The 20,493-nt window shown below is 46.2% G+C and overlaps 1 pseudogene; it reads left to right on the top strand.

Moving 5' to 3' along the window:
* Positions 1-12,610: 12,610 nt before the first annotated feature.
* LOC102408015 lies at positions 12,611-19,443 on the top strand (annotated as a pseudogene).
* Positions 19,444-20,493: the final 1,050 nt, after the last annotated feature.

Here is a 20,493-nt window from a genome sequence, read left to right on the forward strand (position 1 = left end):
GGTTGTATTTCTCTATTTTCAATCGGAAAAACAACAGGGTTGGCCTGGCTCCTGCAGTGTAAATGCTGGGCTGCTTCAGGAGTCAATCAGGCCCACTCCAAACACACACTCACTCACACCTAGGGCACTCTGGCCCAAGGGAGTAGGTGATGAAACTGTGTTTGTTGCTCTGCAAAATCCTATTCTCAGTAAAAAGTAAAGGATTTCATCTCAATGGTGCTGATACGAATGGATACCTCTCTTTAGGGTCGAGGAGCTGCATCATAACCAGGAACAATCTAGAATCAAGTCTCAACCACAAGTGAAAGGAGCCCAATTTCAACTGGCTTCAAGGAAAGAGGAGACTTATTGGAAGGACCCTGGGGATCTGGGACACAGGAACCAGAGTAAATCCAAAGATCGGTGATTGGATCCAAGAAATCAGAAGCCATCAAGCTCACTCTTTCTCTCCCTTGTTCTTTCCATTCTTTCATCTTTGATAAGCTAAGCCTGAAACCTTTTTTCCCTCAGGCTACTACACCTAGTGAGGGAGTCTGAAGGTGCCTGCCACAGGGTTCTGTATCCATAAAGTATCTAACCCAGAAGGAAAGAAGTTCTGAAAAATCTGGTTACCACAGAGGTCTCTGATTGGTCCACCTCAGGTCATATATCCAGGCTGGACCAACCAGCCTGGCAGGGCAAGTGGTACTACGGCTTTAGTTGATCACGTGGCCCTGTCCCACCCCCATTGCCCCACCCCCTCACCCCATGTTGGGTACAGAGGAGAAAGACGTTATCTGGGGACTTATGCCTTGGGTTTGCACTTTGGCTCCTCAGCTCTTTGCCTGTGTGGCCTTGATCATGTCCCATAACCTCAGTTTCCTCACCCAGAAAATGGGTGTCGTGATGAATCCCCACCTGGAGATTGCATGTGTGCCTGGGATTGGCAAGTGGCCTGGGTGAGCAGGCCAAATATTAATTATTCTGCCTCCTGGGGGACAATCAGATGATTTCAGGGGACACCTGACACCCACGGGGGTTAGTACTGAGTCAAGCAAATAACTGCTACTTCTGAACCATAACAGGGAGTTCTGAATGAGCCGGGGCTTCTGTTTTCCTGGTTCCACAAGGAGCTAAAGCACAGGCTCTGATTACTCCCCCCCTCATCCTTACCAGCCAACCTGTCCTTGCCAACTACTTCAAGCCTGAAATCACACTGCGAAGAGAGTTGTAAAGGCCTTTGGTTTCTTCTCAGTTTCCCACATCTCCTAGGGTAGCACAAGAAGCTGTTACCATGGCAGCCTTCACAGTTCAATCTCTGAGTGTTACATGGAACTGGACCCATTTCTCCCCTTGTGACAAAAGCATCTGCGGTTGTCTTAGAAACCTTTCTAAGCTTTCTGTTTAATGAGGAAATATATGTTGACCTGATCAAGTTTCTCTTCCCAGGATAATTCCGGCCACACAGTCAAGTACCCAGACATTCAGTCACCTAACTTCCCACAGATCAGATCAGATCAGATCAGGCACTCAGTCGTGTCCGACTCTTTGCGACCCCATGAATCGCAGCACACCAGGCCTCCCTGTCCATCACAAACTCCCGGAGTTCACTCAGACTCACGTCCATCAAGTCAGTGATGCCATCCAGCCATCTCATCCTCTGTCGTCCCCTTCTCCTCTTGCCCCCAATCCCTCCTAGCATCAGAGTCTTTTCCAATGAGTCAACTCTTCGCATGAGGTGGCCAGTACTGGAGTTTCAGCTTTAGCATCATTCCTTCCAAAGAAATCCCAGGGCTGATCTCCTTCAGAATGGACTGGTTGGATCTCCTTGCAGTCGAAGGGACTCTCAAGAGTCTTCTCCAACACCACAGTTCCCACAGCATATGCCAAAAGCAAACCACCCATTGTGCACTTCTCACTTGGCCCAAAGCACTATCGAATTGACCTGCCTAAACAATCCAAAAAGTTGGCATGTGTGCCCCAGAAGAGAGACTTTTTTAGGTTTCTTTCTATGGATATTCTGGAGTTGGGATTAGAATTGAAGATGCCATCATGGCCCCCGGTGCTTAATAGTTAAAACAGTGTGAAAGGCAGTGGAAACAGTTCAGGGCTTGAGAGTCTAATACTCTTCATTTAAATCCCAGCTTTGTGACCTTGGGCAAATTATTCAGCCTCTGAATTCTTTTCTTCTTGGTAACAAGGGACTAACTCTACCAACCTCATCGGGTAGTTGTAAGAGTTTAACAAGAAATAAACACAAAGGTTTCTGGAGGTGCTAGAAAAATCACCAGACCAGTGCTAGGTAGCACTAACTCATGCACTCTCACAGGTTTTGAAAATCTATTATTGTAAAATGCTGCCTGACAACCCTGAACTCTGAGAGAACAGGTCCTAGAAGACAGCAAAGGATGTGGCTTTCTTTTTTTTTTTTTTTAAGTATTTCATGTCCCCCCCCTTTTTTTTCTTTTCTTTTTTTTTTTTTTTTTTTTTTTTTTGGTACATATACACAATGGAGTATTACTCAGCCATTAAAAAGAATACATTTGAATCAGTTCTAATGAGGTGGATGAAACTGGAGCCTATTATACAGAGTGAAGTAAGCCAGAAAGAAAAACACCAATACAGTATACTAATGGATGTGGCTTTCTGAAATAGGCTCCAGACCAATCTGAACAAAGTTCCACAACATAAAGGGGACCAAGGTGCCTGGTACAGTTCGAATAACAATGGTAAGTTAACAACAGAAGTTGTTACCAAGTTAAAGTTAAAGCTGACTTCCCTACATTTACTTTTGTCCGCGTTCTGCTCTGAAAATTCACCAGAGAGTTAGTCCCTTTTTTGTGAAAAACTTTTAGAGACTTGAAGGTTGGTCCTTATGCCCCCACCAAAATCTTGATTCTCCAGTTTAAACAAGCCTCCAAAATATCCGCCCACATTCCCGCTTCCTAGCCAGATGGAGGGTTGGAAGCTAGTGGTCGTGACCTCTTCACTCAGTGTCCAAAGTCTTCCCCACCCAGTTTCTAGAGCTTCCGGGTTCTCTTCAGGCACTTCCTTGCTCATAACATTTTTCATCTCTTCTATTCGTTGCTGTCTAGTCTTCACTTTTCATTCCTCTCCTCCATTAGCACAGTCTAAAATCTCTGTGATCTCCATCACACACAGCACAAATCCCACACTCTTGAAATTAGGCTTGACTGCCAAGCCCTCCCCACACCACCCTGGGAGGTGGTCTTGGATTCCATCTTCTACATGGGCCTGTGTATCATTAGTGCTGTTGTCCAGATTTTCAAGTCTTTGTCCTAAATTCAGGCTGTATCACACATCCATAACTCCCTCATAATTCACTGTAGCCCTGTGGCTTGTTATAGAAAGCAGGTAGCAGTGACACAGCCCACTCATGGCAAATGCTTTGATAGTGTCACTAGGAAAAAAAAAAAAAAACAGCACAAACTAAAAGTTGACAATTCTGTTTTATTTGGCAAACTTTCTGAGGACTTCAAGCCCGGGGGCATCCTCTCGGATAGCTCTAAGGGATTTATCTGAAAAAGTAAAGGAGGCAAGAGATAGAGGAGTTTTTGCAACAAAAACCAGATAGTCAGAACATTAAAAGATTGCTGTTCATTAGAGAAGGTCAAATATCTCAGATTAAGGAATTTAAGCATTTTTCAATGTATGGGAAGATGCAAGAGCCTGGGTTCATTGAAATCATTTCTTTGATATGCATCTTAGCTGTCCAGGGAGTGTATTCACTTTCTTCTCATCCTGAGGCCCCTCTAGATACACAGCTGGCAGGGGGGCAGGTGGCTTCAGAGGCTGGGGGCTTGACGGAGGGCATCCTTTGCCATCCTGAATTCCTTCTGGGATGACCTTTATAGGCAGCTATGTGATAGCTAGACGGCTATAGAATCCTTGGTTTACTGATATGGCAGGCCACACTTTTCATTCACAATAGTCAGTACATACATTGGCATGTGCCCTTCCCCCTGCCACAGCAACCAGGGACACTGCAGATGGTGAAGCCTCCATCAGTCTTCATCTGCAGGAGAAGAAGTATCCAGTCAGAGCCCCAAACAACTTGTGATGGACAGAAAGATTTCACTTTGGGAACCCACCACTTGGCATGTGGAATCTTAGTCTGTGACCAGGATTGAACCCATTTTTGCAGCTGTGAAAGTTAAGAGTCTTAACTACTGGATGACCAGAGAAGTCCTGAGTTCCTATTTTTAAACTTTGCATTCTTTGTACCACTGCCCAGACTGATTGATATAATGTATCCTTAGGGCTAAGCTTTCAAAGTGATGACAATCCCTGGAGTTCAGTAGGATGTCAGTGCTACCCTCTTTGATAGGCATTCCCTCTGCCCACACTCACTCAGCAATGTCCTTTATCCATGGAGACACAGCTCAGTAGCCACCTCCATCAGGAAGCCTTCCAATGTTTCACCCAAGGTGAGAGAGTTAAAGCTTAGGGACCTTTAAGAAGGAGATGAACATTCAGGCCCATGCTTTCCTTAAATATACATTGTGCAACAATGTATCTTGCCTGAGAACTGATCTTTCTTTAGGTCTGGAACTAATGATCACAGAGCACAAAGTCTTACTCATGAAAATGCTTTTCTGAGGCTCTGTGTTAATGATCATAATTGTAACATATCTTGCCTGGAAACCAATTTCTCAAGACTTGTCCCCCTGATTACACAGCCAACAGTATATCTCTCCCAGAAACCAGGCCCAGAAGCCTATCTCCTTAGTTAATCTTGTGCCAAAGTTATCTCAGGATATACATATACCTTGGGAAAGGGTCTGGTGGAACTCTTACAACCTTGAGGTATTCTTTTTATCTGTTCTCAGTAACCAGTTGAGAAGTATATAGTGAATGAGTGAAGCTGCTCAGTCATGTCCTACTCTTTGTCATGCCATGGACTGTAGCCTGCCAGGCTCCACCGTCCATGGGATTTTCCAGGCAAGAATACTGGAGTGGGTTGTCATTTCCTTCTCCAGGGGATCTTCCCAACCCAGGGATCAAACCCAGGTCTCCTGCACTGCAGGCGGATTCTTTACCATCTGAACCACCAGGAGAAGTATACACGGCCCCGCTTATTAAACTAGTGAAGCGGGTACTCTCCTGCCCCCTTCTAATGTCTCTGTCAGAAGCTTTTTCTTTCACTTCCACTTTTAATAAAAATGTACACAAAGCTCTGAGTGACTGACTATCTTTGGTCCTGGAGTTAAATCTTCTCCTTTGGAGACCATGAATCTGGTGGCACCATTCACCACAAGCTATCAAAGGCAACTTTAGGCTTCAGCTTCCCAGGACTCCAGGAACATGTCTCCATTGCAGGCTGCTTACATTTCTGTTCTGACATTTGGATTCCTGGACTACAAGGCCCTTGTTAGTCCACATAGGAAAATCTGGCACTCCAAAGATACAAGCTCTGGAGGGAACAAGTTCATGGAAAAAGTTTATGAACTGGGCTTCAGGCCATCTTCCCCCTGGGCACAGTGTCTGTATTGTGGGCACAGTCTGAATGGTGTTCCTGCACTCCAGGCTCCATCTATGCAGGGAGCATTTTCCATGTTAGGCTTTGAGCGCTTTGAAGAAATGTTCACTGAAAGAATGAATATCCTAAAAAATGAGATCCTTCCTCAGTTTTCCCCTCTGTCCCCTACCCTCTTGTCTTCTCTGCATCACTGGCTGGTCCCCCAAGCCCAGGACTAGGAACAGCTGGAATTAGCAGTCAGACAAACCTGGATTCAAATCTTGGATCTATGACTCGCAGGCCCTATGGCCTCCAGGGAGATGCTTCAGTTCAGTTCAGTCGCTCAGTCCTGTCCGACTCTTTGCGACCCCATGAATCGAAGCACGCCAGGCCTCCCTGTCCATCACCAACTCCCTGTCAGCATAATCGTCCATAAACAAGTAATTTGTATCAGGAGATTTACCACCAATTCTAAACAGTTCCACGAGATCATGAAATTGCCCATTCACATCTCTGCAGATGGTTACTGGACATCAAACTTCTTGTACATTGGATTTTGTGTGTGTGTGTGTGTGTGTGTGTGTGTGTGTCAGCGTTTCTTTAGTCTTCTTGCAGAGGCTCTTGACCTGGGATGCGGACAGCTGCTCCATCCACTTGTCCAACTCCTTGGTGAATACCTTCTCATCCGTGATGTCACCCGCCTGAACCGGCTACCGCTCCTTGCTCCTCCCGCTGGTACCCGGTTCCCGCTGTACTTGTGCCTGTACGGTGGTTGCTCGGCACTAGCGCTGGCCCTCTGGCTCATCCCCCTGTGCTCAGCCACTGGCCGCTGCCCTCCTCCACTCACTCTAGGCCTGACACTCTGCTCTCTGGAATCTCCCCCTTCCTTTCTATGCCACTTATTTGTTTAAAAGGTGGGAGGAGGTGGAGTTGTCTTATAGAATTTTACAAGTATTGGGTTTAGAGCAGGGGTCTGCAACACCACTACCAAGGAGCAGTAGGGGTCTTTGACCCATTGAGAACCGGGCTGCACGGCAGGAGTGAGACTTCATCTGTATTTACAGCTGCTCCCCATCACTCTCCCGTCCCCCAGATGGGACACTCTTGTTCCAGGAAAACAAGCTCAGGGCTCCCACCGACTCTTATGGACTCTGTGGGAGAGGGAGAGGGTGGGAAGATTTGGGAGAATGGCACTGAAACTTGTAAAATATCATGTATGAAACGAGTTGCCAGTCCAGGTTCGATGCACGATACTGGATGCTTGGGGCTGGTGCACTGGGACGACCCAGAGGGATGGAATGGGGAGGGAGGAGGGAGGAGGGTTCAGGATGGGGAACACATGTATACCTGTGGCGGATTCATTTTGATATTTGGCAAAACTAATACAGTTATGTAAAGTTTAAAAATAAAATAAAATTTAAAAAAAAAAGATGAGTTGTATAATTATTTCATTATGTATCACAATGTAATAATAGAAATAAAGTACACAACAAATGCAATACCCTTGAATCATCCAGAAACCACTCCCCTCCACCACCACCTGTAGAAAAATTGTCTTCCAGAAAACCAGTCTCTAGTGTCGAAAAAGCTGGGGACCGCTAGTTTAGAGGATTGCTTCTCTGTCCCTTTATCTATGTAATTCCCTGAAAACTGGGAGTTAGATCTAGACTTGAGTTAAACAAGTTTCATTGGAATATTTTATACATATTTCCATATATTTCTTATGGCACCACTTTAAGAGGCTCATAATTTCCCCCACTCCTATGACAGATGCTGAGATGCAGCAGGTCCTGATGGTGCCAACCTCATGCATTCATTGTGAAACACTTCAGCCTTTCATCTTATGGTTTTAGCATCCATTGATGACCTTTGCCTAGATCCATTGATTCATCAGGATGTTGCAAAACAGAGGATTTATGTTTCTACCACTCCTTCTGAGTTTAATTCCTAAAATTCTTCAATTAAAGATCATTCTTTTAACTGTTTGTAGTTACATGAAATATGCTTCATATAAACAAAAAAAGCATAAATGTTGGTGATTACTTCCCTTTCTCAGTGCCCATGTTGGTGAGTTGGTGCCCTAGCAATGTGTCACCGTGACAAATTAGATGTTATCTATTAGCCTTTGGATCTCCTGGCTTTTTATATATTTAATTTATTTCAGCTGGTTTGATCTGATGCTAAATTGTCCCAGTTTTAGCCTCTTCATATGGATTACTAAACTTTTTGTCCAGCCCTCACTGGTCTTTGAAGACTCAACTTTCTGGCGCTTCAAGATTCCCAGACTTATCTTGTACAATGCTTGACCCAGTCCTGAAATCAGCCATCTCCTCAAGAATCCATAGATCCTCTGGTGGAAAATGGTATTTAGAGGTCACAAGTTAGACCTCAGGATAATCACTATAAGCAAGCTGCCATCGCTAGTAGGTTTTTTAACCCATCAGAATGAAGTACGCAATTCTTAAAAAAAAAAAATAATTAAATGTTACAAACTTAAGCTTTCAAATTTTAAGACTGCAAGATTTTAACTTAAGCTTTTTTGTTTTGTACTTGAACCTCTTTCCACTGATTGTCTTACTTTAGAATAATATTAGCTTTAATTACTTACTTGCTTTAACCTATAACACACATGCGATACTTTCACAATAGCAGAAGCAATATCACCAACAATAAGGTGTTGGATACAGTCTCAAATTTCTTTGCTTTTTTGTTTTTGGTTTTATTTTGGGTGTGGGGGCATGTTTTTGTTTCTCTTTGTGCTTAGAAGACATTCCACTCTGAATGCTGCTGCTGCTAAGTCGCTTCAGTCGTGTCCAACTCTGTGTGACACCATAGACGGCGGCCCACCAGGCTCCCCCGTCCCCAGGATTCTCCAGGCAAGAACACTGGAGTGGGTTGCCATTTCCTTCTCCAATGCATGAAAGTGAAAAGTGAAAGTGAAGTCACTCAGTCGTGTCCGACTCTTAGCGACCCCATGGACTACAGCCTACCAGGCTCCTCCGTCCATGGGATTTTCCAGGCAAGAGTACTGGAGTGGGGTGCCTACAGAGTCAAAATTCCGCATTTTAAAGCCACTTACTTAGGTAATGTTTTGTTCTGGGCAGTTATGTCATCAACTTGATACAATTAGGCTCCTTAGTCTTAGTTTGTTCTCAGCTTCTACAGATGTGTTTATCTATTTTTTGATCCTGTAACATATATATTGTTGCAAATTCAAACTATAAAATAAGAAAAATCACTTCCTTCTCTGCCCCTCATCCATAAATTATATTTTTGGTAGTTTTTTATTTATTCTTGCCCTCTTTTTTATTGAAAATAGACATATGTGTATGTAAAAGTAACAAATTATAAGCATTTTTTTGGTCTGCTTTTTTAAAAAACTGAATAGTGTACCCTGAAGAAATCACCCGTCCCACTCCTCCCTCCACCTGCATCCTACCCAGGTGTTGGGATGCCCTGTGCCTTATTCCACAGTCCCCCACAAATGGTCACTTGAGGTATGTTTATAATCTTTTGCATTTACAAATGGTTCAGGATGAGGAACACATGTAAACCCATGGCTGATTCATATCAGTGTATGGCAAAAACCACTACAATATTGTAAAGTAATTAGCCTCCAACTAAAATAAATAAATTTTTAAAAAATAGTTGTTGTAGTGAACAGCTTGTGCATATGATGATTTCTACTTTTGCCAGTGTATCTTTGGAACAGATCCCTAGAAGTAGAATTGTTGAGTGAAGGGCATATGTGTGTGTCATTTGTTAGATGCTGTCAAATCCACTCTGTGGAGATTTAACAACCAATAATGAATGTAAACAGTGTTCAAAAATATGGGTTAAGACATAGCACCCTATCTATACACACCTGGTGACCGGGGAGCCTCTCAATGTTCTACCCAAGGGTCAGAGTCAGAGCTCGCTAGACCTCACGCAGGAACACCCAGGCCCTGGGAGTCCGGGGAGGAGCCATGAGGCACCATTGTCTTTACTTTGGCTGAAACAACAGTTTAACAGGCAGCCCTGTTCATCTCAGGCTGAGCAGGAGCTCTGCATGATTTGTTTGTTTGTGGGTTTTTGTTTTTTTTTTTTTTTTGGTCCTCTTTGATTGATAAAAACACTTCAAAGTTATCCCTTTCTATGTTTGGTTTAGCAGTTAAAATGTTTCAAGGCATGAATTTTATTAGGGAATTATATCAGAATTCTATCCATTTGTCCTTAGCAAATGGATATTATTAAATTCGCTGGTTTATATGACACTGCTGATCTTTATTCACAAATGGAAGGAAAATTGACATAGTTAATATGTATTCAGTCTCTTACTCAGTCAACCAACTTGAATTGGATCCCCTCCTCTGTCCCCTCTGTACTCATACCTCTAGGCGAGAAATAAAAATCGGCACAGTCTGAAGGCTGAATCCCTCCAGCTTTTGAATCCCTTCAAATGAACAATGTATGCACATTTGTTGGAGAATTGGTTCACACTATATTTTCTGGACAAAAAAAAAGTTTAGTTGCTAACATTTAAAAATCAGGAGATTATACATAGATTTACAGACTTCTGACTTCTCTTGGAACCTTGGCCAACCAGCCTGCTTTCCGCTGTGGCAGTCCCTGGTTGGAGCAGAGGCGAGGCTTCCCCCAGTGGTAGGACCTGTGCTGCCCAGTGTCCAGAATATCTACCCAGCCCTTCCATTCATTTCTCTTGCTTCCTGGGCCATAAATCTGTGAGAACTGACCTAGACTGCTAGCCCCTGAAGATACAGACCACCTGTGTGTTACTGGACTTGGACTTTCCAGCATCCTACCCAGACTCCAGAGCACACAGGGCTCTCCTTATGTTTGGCAGGTGATATAAAGTATCTTGTGGATGCCTGCATCACCTTTCTTCCAATACTAAAACCATGTGATTGCAATACTGCTCCAGCCTAGATCTTTGATACAGACTGGCAGGAAAGGTGCCCCTGATCTTTGCCAATGTCCCTCTACCCAAAGCCACTCAATATGTCACTGGGCTGCTTCTAAAGTCTTCACTTTGCTGTTTAATCTCTTTTCCTCCTAGCAATCTCCTCCTTAACTGAGCACAGCCATACACATCTCATATCATTTCTAGGACGACCACATGAGATCGCGAATGTATAGCATGGCATCCAGCATTTCTGTTTATCACATTCTTAGCAGCATTTTGTCTCCAAGTTGGCAAGAGTCTCCTCATTCTTAGTTTAGCTTAATTTTTCAGCCAAGCCTCAAGGAAGAGATTACAGTAGAAATCTCTGTAATCTGAGAATTTTCCAAATCCCATGTGCAGAGACTGACAGAGGTAAACATTTTATGGGAATCCCTGTGGTGAAGTGGTAAATAATCTGCCTGCAGTGTAGGCGATCCAAGTTTGATTCCTGGGTTGGGAAGATCCCCTGGGGAACGAAATGGCAACCCACTCCAGCATTCTTGGCTGGAAAATTCCGTGGACAGAGGAGCCTGAAGAGTCCATGGGGTTGCAAAGAGTCGAAATGACTGAGCACGCACACATGACCTTATCAGAGCCATTAGTGGCCTAAAGGGGCTAATTAGGGCAGGTCAGAGCATATATAATTAGGAGCTTGTGTTCACCACTGCAAGCTCAGGACTTAATCTTCCCTGGGTCCTTGGAGCATGAAGGACCCTGTGAAGGTCCTTCACTTCATGAAGCATGAAGTGGCTTGTGCTGCTTGGGCTGGTGGCCCTCCTGGAGTGCATAGTCAAGTAAGTATGGGGACAGTTAGTGGCATCATCTCTCTTTCTGGGATTTCTCTTGTCATCCTCTTATCCTTACACCCATCAGGGTTAGAAGAGAAAGTAATTCTCTGGCAGTCCAAAGATCAACTCTCACCCATTGATGAGAACCTTGTCATGGGCACTGAGGGGCAAAAGCGTCCTGAGGTAGGCCTGCAGGGTTGCACAGCTCTGGGGATGCCAGTCACATTAGGACCCATGCAAGAACAGCACTCCCTGCAATTGTTCACTGCACAGCCTGTGCAACTCTAGGTGTGTTGCTGTGGAAACCCATTTCTCCTGAATTTGCCTCAGAGGCTTGTCTCTGCTCTCTCTCCTATTCTGGGTGTATGTATTTATGTCTTCATCTGCGTAGGTGCCAAGTGGTCATCTGGTTTACCCAAGATTACACAACAGAACCTGTATGCAGACCTAGGTTTTTGACATGTCTTTGCACGGCATTCTGATAAAAAGATGACACTCATAAGAATGCCTGGAAAATACACAGTGCTATTACAATGCCAGGTATGACAGTCATACTATATTACAGACAGCTGATGGCTAACCCTTCTTTGTTTCCTTTTCCCCATGCTCAATAAAAGAATCCCTATAAAGAAGAAGCAGGCCCTGCAAGAAATCTTCAGGGTAAAAGTCCTGACAAAAAAATTTCCTGCAGGCAAAAGCTTACAGTCTGTCCAACAATTCTGGTCTTTACCAGAGTTTCTCATCTCATCCCCTGAGGAACATCTTGAACATGAGTGTTGGGAGGATGGTGCTCCACAGCGCCCCCGGGTGCTCTGGCCTAGCACTGGGGCTCATGTGGAGGTGCCAGGTGGGATGCTGGGGCTGGGGCTCCTGCAGGAGGCAGAAACAGTGGGGAACAGGACCCCCTTCCCAGAGGAAAAGGCATTCTCATCCTCAACTCTTGGCCTGTGGTGACTGGACCCAGCAATGACCAGGTGGCAGGTAAACATCCATTTTCTGTGCCAAAGACATTAGATTGAGGGAGATTGTTCTTTCTGAGCAAAGTGAGCTATTGAGTTAAGATGAAGAGTGAGCCATGACTAATCAAAAGACAGCCAACTGCAAACAAGTGTGAATCCTCAGGCAGAGAAAGGTCACCCTCTGCAAATCCAGGAATGATACCAGAAAAAATTACTGTGTCCCAAAGACATGTGAGGCCATAAAAGTCCAAGACTATAGTTATTGTTTCTGTTATTGTTTTTTTTTTTAAGAGTCTTATCTCTTCTTTGAGAATGCACAGACCAGGCTGAGAGAGAGGCAAAGACTGAATACATGTCAAGTGAAAGGGCCACCTGCGCATTGCTGACAGCAGTTTAGAGGGAGTGGCCTGGGGTGACCTAGGAGGCCCACAGTCTGGGGCTTGAAGAATAAACTGGAGAGCTTCTCAAATGAAGTGACTAGTCTGAGCAGAGGCTGTGAGGAGGAAGGTTGTACAGTGATTTCTGGAGACCTGGGTTGCCCAGGGGGAAGCAGTACTCTGGGAATCAGGGGTAATCAAGAAGACTGGCCTGCACTAAACTCCCCTCCCCGGCCCCTGTAGATGGCCTACATTGGCAACATCACCACTGGAACACCCCCTCAACAGTTCCAGGTCATCTTTGACACCAGTTCATCTGACTTGTGGGTGCTCTCTGTCTACTGCCAAAGTTCCAGCTGCTGTGAGTACCTGCTCCCCCGACCCATCTTGTCCTCCCCTTCCCACCTCCTTCTCTATCCTTAGCACCTGACAGATACACATCTCTTGTGTTGGCAGCTATGAATAGCAAATTCAACCCTAGTCAATCCAGCACCTTCCAGGACATGAGGAGGACAATCAACCTCAGCTTTGGCTCTGGGAGAATGAGTGGATATCTTGGCTCTGACATTGTTTGGGTAATGTGGGAACCAGGAGCTCAGTCAGGGCTGGCCCTGGGAGCAACTGCTATCTGCAAAACAGATGCAGGACTAGCTGGCAGAGACTGTCCATCCCCAAATCCCCTAGTGGCCACCTGCCCAGGAGGGCCCTGTCCCTGAGGAGACAGCTCCCCTGCTGACACACAAACTCCCAGAACAACTAACCAGAGAGTGGCTTGACATGTGGATTTGTAGTTCCTTTCCCATGAGCAGCTCAGAGTTCATTTTGCTGGAGCAGAAAGAGTGGGTAATAAAGCACCCACTTTTATATTCTCAGACTCTACAGGGTACATTCATGGTAATAACTTGTTTGATCCTGAAACAACCCCAGGAAGGAGGTACTATTATTAGTTCCATGATAAGGATAAGGGACATGAGGTACAGCGAGTCAAGGCCCTGACCAGGTCACACATTTTTCAAGTGAAGGAGCTTGGCTGTCCTTCAGGACTCAAGTAGGTGTGGGTTTGGGGGAGAGCATAAAACTGATCTGGGGCCCCTGGACAGCACAGGACTTCAGGTATCCAGGCAAGTAAAGCAGGGGTCACAGCTGTGGAAGTGGCCTGATAAATGGGATCTCACTCCAGGGGACCTTCGAGACTAATAAAAACTATGGCCTGCCTCCCCGTAAGTGCCTAGTATACTCTTCCTGTGTCTCTCTGTCTCTCTTCCTCTCATAAATATACTCACACACAGGTATACACATCAGCAAAAGCCTCTTTCCCAGGCCAAATTTTCATAAGAACCCTGCCAGTGACATTGTATAATGGGTTTCGGTCTTCCTGGAGAGATACAGAATCCACAATGCATTGCAAGGAATTCAGTCCATTTCTGTCATCACATCATAGTGATGCCAAAGAGAAGACTAGCCTGCTCTCTAATCATTGCATGCTCAGGCAGGACCATTCGGTCCTGTCCTGAGTCTTGGTTGCCCCACCTGTACAGAAGGCTGAGGTCAATTTGACTCACTCAGATGGTGTTCTCAGGAGAAGCAGATGTTGTTAAAATATACAGCATCACATAAATGGAACCTGAATTCCTGTCCCAGCTTTGTCTAGCCATCTTAGGTCCAGCCAGGGTACAGCCAGGCTTGTTTTTCTCTGACATTCTAATGATCTGCACTCCAGCCCAATCCCACTTCCCAAACCTTTATGTGGGAACTCTCTCTTCCCACAGATCAGGGACCTTGTAGCCCCGTGGCAAGCATTTGGCCTGAGCACAAATCTGTCCAGTGAGGCCATGGAATGTGGGCCTTATGATGGCATCCTGGGCTTGGCCTACCCCAGCCTTCCCACCGATGGGACCATCCCTGTCTTTGACAACCTGAATAACCAAAGAGTCATTTCTCAGCCTGTCTTTGCCTTCTACTCGAGCAGGTAAGTCTGAGATGGACAAGTCTTCTCTCTAAATTAGCTGTAAGATGCTTGCAGTTGCATGAAAAATTATAGACCACAAGATCCAGAATATTTCTGAGAGATAGTCTAGCCTAGGAGAACTATGGCCCCAGGATCACATCTGGCCTCACCACTGGGTTTTGTCAATAAAGTTTCACTGAACCACAACCATGCTGTTTGGCTCAAGGACAGTAATTTTGCCCAGGATGGGGGGAGGAGGTGGTGGATAGAGATAAGAGAGAGAGCAATAGTAGGTGTCAGGATATTGGATATTGGAGGAAAAGGCAACAGAATTTGCTGATAAATTTGATATGGAAGGAAGGAGTGGGATGGAGAGAACGTTTCCTTTCTCAGTAACATTTCACCAGGAGCCCAGGACCAGCTACAGAGTTTGCAAGAGCCAGTCCAAAATGAAAATGTGGAACCCCTTGTTCAAAACATATTAGGAATTTTAAGACAGGGATAGTAGAGTTGGAGGTCTGCTCAGCTGTAAGCCCCACAGACAGCACTGGTCACAGGCAAGTGAAGTTAAATTGAAACCATGCCCTTAGCTCCCTCGGGCCTTGGCTTTCCAGAATAATTATAGATTAGACAAAGAGAAAGCCAGACCATACCAGCATGGAGACCTCTGAGGATGTATCTGAGCACTCAGGTGGCTGGAGAAGACCTGGCCTTCCTCATAAGATTGGGTGGTGGAACCAGGTTAGGCTGCCCAACTTTGAACGTCTTCTTTGGCACTCAGTACATGGGGACCAACCTTGGTCAGGTACTCAGTCCATCTGAGCCTCAATTTTTGCATATGTAAAATAAAAACGACCATAGTAGCACCTCTGATGGGTGAAGAAGCACAGCCCGCAAACAGTGCCTGGTGTTACTCTCTTCCAACGAGTCCCTCAACCTTCTCTATTCGGCCAGCCGGATATCACCAGCGTGGTGATGTTTGGTGGAGTCGACAATTCCTACTTCCACAGAGATCTCAAGTAGATACCAGTGATTCGACCACACTATTGGCAGATAATGATGGATCGGTGAGCCTCTCCCTCTGAGGGTCACCCCAGTGATGCTTCCACACATGCACACAGACAGACACACACAAGTGCATGCACAGACACACACAGTCACACACAGACACTGGATCCACCCACAAACATACATAAAAACACATACAAGACACGTATAAACACACTCATAGGCGCAGATATAAACACACACAGCACACAGATATGCACAAACACAGACACACAAATATAGATACACACATCACCCATGGGTTCATAATTGCCTCAGGCCTCCTGTCCAGGCCTCTGACCAGGGTCCTGAAAGGATCCAGAGATGTCTGGGCAGCTGGGGGAGGGCTGCATTCCTGTGCTGTGAGGTGGGGAGCCTGGTTAGAAGACTCTACAGTGTGGTGAAAAGAGGATCAGGGGGAATTTCACAAGTCTGGACTGGGTTGTGTTAAGATGACCTACTGACCAGGGCCACCCAGGACCTTGAGTGTTCTCAGTACAGAATTGCCAGTTGAAAAACTGAGAAAGTCCTGAAAGTCTGGGAAAACTGATCTACTCAGGGAGAAGCTACCCAGCAGTGGAGAGAGGTTGGCTGCAGTCTTGAGACCTAAAACAATTCATAAAAAGAGACACCCCACCTAAACAATGCTACCAACCACCCAAACCGGGCACACGGTGGGGCAGCAGCTGTGACTGAGTCAGGAAGCTGGGATCCAGGAGTGGCCTGAGAACAAGGGGCAATAATAGATGAGATTCTGCATGATACCCTCAGACAAAAGCTTTCCTGTCTTTTGGAGGCCCCTGGGTCTGCTCAAGCTCCCCTGGCAGGGGCCTCAGTGTCTGAGCCGGGTGAGGGGGTGGTGCTGGGAGACAACCACTCCCAGAGCAGCCTGTGTCTCCCCCACCACCACTCAGAACACCTACTGCCCCAAGGAACCTCCATCTTCACTGTATGGGCTGACCCATCATTGGAGAGACACCAGATACAGGTCTCTAGATGTTCTTCATTCAACAAATATACCTCATGCATCCATTGTGTGCTGGGCACTTGAGGAAGGCTCTAAGGATACAACTCGCCTTCACATCTAGTGACGGAGACTTAGATGAAATGACTCACACGGTAGTCCAATAGTGAATTACCACTTTGGTACATGCTAGACATGAGGAGAAGGCAATGGCACCCCACTCCAGTACTCTTGCCTGGAAAATCCCATGGACAGAGGAGCCTGGTAGGCTCCAGTCCATGGGGTCCCTAAGAGTCAGGCATGACTGAGCAATTTCACTTTCACTTTTCACTTTCATGCATTGGAGAAGGAAATGGCAACCCACTCCAGTGTTCTTGCCTGGAGAATCCCAGGGATGGGCGAGCCTGGTGGGCTGCCGTCTATGGGGTCGCACAGAGTCGGACACGACTGAAGCGACTTAGCAGCAGCAGCAGACATGAGGAAGGACCTACAGAGAGTGAGCAAGACAGGTGCTCAATCTAGTCTGGGGTGAAGACTTCCCTGAAAAAGTGACAGTTAGGCTGGGACCTGGAAGATAAGGAGAAATTAACTATAGAAAGGGGATGAGGGTCTTCTAGGAAGGGCACCAGCAGAGGTCCTGAGACACAAAACAGCCAGTTTACTCAAGAAAGGAAGTCCAAAAGGTGATGTGACCAGAATAAAGGTAAACAGAGTCAGGGCAAGAACTGAATGTCTCTTCAGGAGACAGTCAGGCAGGGGGCAGTTCTTGGAGAGACTTCAGAGTGACCCTGGTGCCTGCTTTGTCCCTCTGTCTCTCAGCATCTCCATGAACGGAAAGGTTATTGCTTGTTACCACAGTTGTCAGGCCATTGTGGATACCGGGAGCTCATCGCTGATTGGCCCAACTGATGTGGTCAGCAGCATTCAGAGGCGCATCAACCCCAGTCCCATCAGGGATAGTGAGGTGAAGGGTCATGCCACAGGGTCGTTCTTGGGCTCCCCAAACACCAAGGATCACCTGGGCCAACCACTCTCCCTCTTTTTCTTTTAGCAAATGATGTCATGTAATGATGTCACGAACATGCCTCCTGTTATCTTCACCACCCCTGGCACTGACTTCCCAGTGTCCCCTAAATACTACATCCAAAAGGTGAGGGTTCATCCCTGGGGGCTGGTTCCCAAATCTGGGACTTGCTGGAAACCTTGGGCTGCTGCTGGGAGGAGGGCGCCCCCTGCAGGTCAAGCCACACCATTGAAGACGCTGCTGAGCTCTGTGGCTGGGCCAGTGCCTCCCACAAATCAACCACTTGAGAGTAAAGGGCAGTCTGGTAGATCCATCATCCTGAAATAAATAGAGAGACACCACCCCGTGCCAGCAGTGTCGAGGCAAAAAGGAAGGGGAACTCTAAGGTCCTCAGACCTCAAAGAGCTTCAGTTCAACCGAAGCCCTCAGATGGATGAACACAGAAAGTCAGCTCTAGCAACCCTTGAAATAGGTGACAAGGGGGAGTGACTAGGGATGGTCCCTGTGTGCTGGCCCACCCTAGTGATTGACAGTCTCCCTTCCCTTCTCGAAAGAGGCTGATGGGCTCAAAAAAAAGGCATTGAGGAAGAGAGGGAATTTCAGTAATTCTAAATCCCCAGCCTCATGGAGGAGTGAAGAAGCCTGCTTGGGTTGAGGGATATCTACACCGAATTCCATGCAATCCATTGCATGGAATGGTTGGTGAAAAAGGGATCTGGAGGCAGATTAGGGGTGATGAGGGCTACAGACCACGGTTGCACCAGGGGAAATCACTCAACCCAGTCTGGAGTGGCCAAAGAGGATGAGTATGGGTCCAAGGAGGCTTCCCAGTGGGCCTAAGTACATATAAAGGGCAGGTTGTGGGCGCTGCTATTTAAAGTAGATAACCAACAATTACCTACTGTGTTGAACATGGAACTGTGCTTGATGTTATGTAATAGCCTGGATGGGAGGGGAGTCTGGGAGAGAATGGATACATGTAGATGTATGGCTGAGTCCCTTTTCTGTCCACCTGAAAGTGTCACAATACTGTTAACTGGCTACACTGTGATACAAAATCAAAGTCTTTTAGAAAAAGAATGGGTTGTGGGGAAGGATGAGAAGAATAGGCATTTTCTGCAGAGCACAGAGCAAGCAGGAGTTGGAAGGAAAGAAACAGAAGAGTGTGAGGGGAATTATGGGACATTCTTGTTCTTTTTTAAAAAAGTATTTTGAAGTATAGCTGCTTTACAACGTTGTGTTAATTTCTGCAGAACATCAAAGGCACTCAGTTTTATGTATGTACAAATATATACATATTCCTTTTCATGTTCTTTTCCATTACAGTGTATCAAGGGATACTGAATACAGTCCCTGTGCTATACAGTAGGGCTTTGTTGCTTAACCATCCTCTCTATATTTGTTTGAATCTGATAATGCCAAACTCCCAATCCTCTCCTCCTCCCCTCATCATGACAACCACATGTTTTGGCCCTTCTTGTTCCTGTACCCCTACTTCTGCAGCTGTTTTGAGAGCCACTTGATTCTTCCCACAGGAGGGAAAAAATGGAAAAGCTGTCTGCTCTGGATATTAAGGGGGATGGCAGGTAAGGGCTTAGGCTGACTGGTATGTACTTCTGTCTCCCCCAGATTTCCAAGAGCCTCTGCTTTAGCAGTTTTCAAGGGGGCACAGAGAACATGGTCCCCTTGGAGACCTGGATCCTGGGTGACGTCTTCCTGAGAGCATATTTCTCAGTTTTCGATCAGAGTAAAAACAGGATTGGCCTGACTCCCGCAGCATAAATCTGCACTGCTACAGGAATCACTCAGGCCCACTCCAAACACACACACCCAGGTAGGGCCATCCGACCCAGGGATGCTGAGGAACTGTGTCTGATGATCTGCACGGCCCTATTCTCAGTAAAGAATAAACAGTTTCACTCTTAATGGTGCTAAAACATATGGGTATCTCTGTTTGGGTCTGGGAGGGTATAATGATTAGGAATGAGCAGGAACCAAGTCTGAACCACAAGTGAGAGGAGCCCAATTCCAACTGGTTTCAAGGAAAGGGGAACTTATTGGAAGGACACTGGGGATCCAGTGACAGGAAGATGTTCTAGACCATGGAAGTGTTTATGACTGCACCACCAACTCCACCATTCCCATCCAGAGGGATAGGGCTGTTTTGCCTGCATGCTCAGTCACATCTGACTCTATACAACCCCATGAACTGTAGCCCCCCCACCCCCGACCCAGGCTCCTCTGTCCATGGAATTCTCCAGGCAAGAATACTGGAGGGGCCATTTCCTTCTCCAGGGGATCTTCCCAACCCAGGGATCAAATCCATATCTCCTGCATTTCAGGTGAATTCTTTAACTCTTGAGTCATTGGGGAAGCCTGCTTTCAGAGGGATGGTAAGGGATAATAAAAAAATAGCTTCTATCCATCCTCTGCATCTCAGAGGAACACTGGCAGTGAATTTCTGCCCTAGGGGGATCTCTGTGAGGCCCTTCAAGTTAAGATGATTCCTGTTTTCCTTCCACCCCAATCACCAGCTCTCTGCCACCCACACCAACTATGTCCTTTCCAGTCCCATTTGCCAAGTTTTGGGCCGTGTGGATCCCTGAGCCATCCCTCTCCTCCAGGGCAAAGCACACCCCTTCCCTTGGCCCCCAGTGCTGCTGGGGGGAAGACATTCATGTCAAAGGAGAACTCAGGATGCACAGAGCATTCAGCCTGCCTGAGCTTCCTTCAGAGGCAGAGCTACAAACCATTTGGTTTGAGCTGCCATGGTTTGACACTTGCAAGTGAAAGCATGACTTTGTCCCACCTAGAGATCTGAGATAGAGAGCCTGGCTGCGGACGAGGGGTCAGAGGCAGAGGGAGACCCAGATAAGAGAAAAATAAATAAGTAAGCAAATAAATGGGTGAACTAGTAGATGCTCCCACCAGACCACACTGCTGTGTTCATATTGGGAGACATAGATGGTCTCAGCATGGGTAC

The sequence above is a fragment of the Bubalus bubalis genome, chromosome 5 (assembly GCF_019923935.1).
Source record: "Bubalus bubalis isolate 160015118507 breed Murrah chromosome 5, NDDB_SH_1, whole genome shotgun sequence".
NCBI lineage: Eukaryota > Metazoa > Chordata > Mammalia > Artiodactyla > Bovidae > Bubalus > Bubalus bubalis.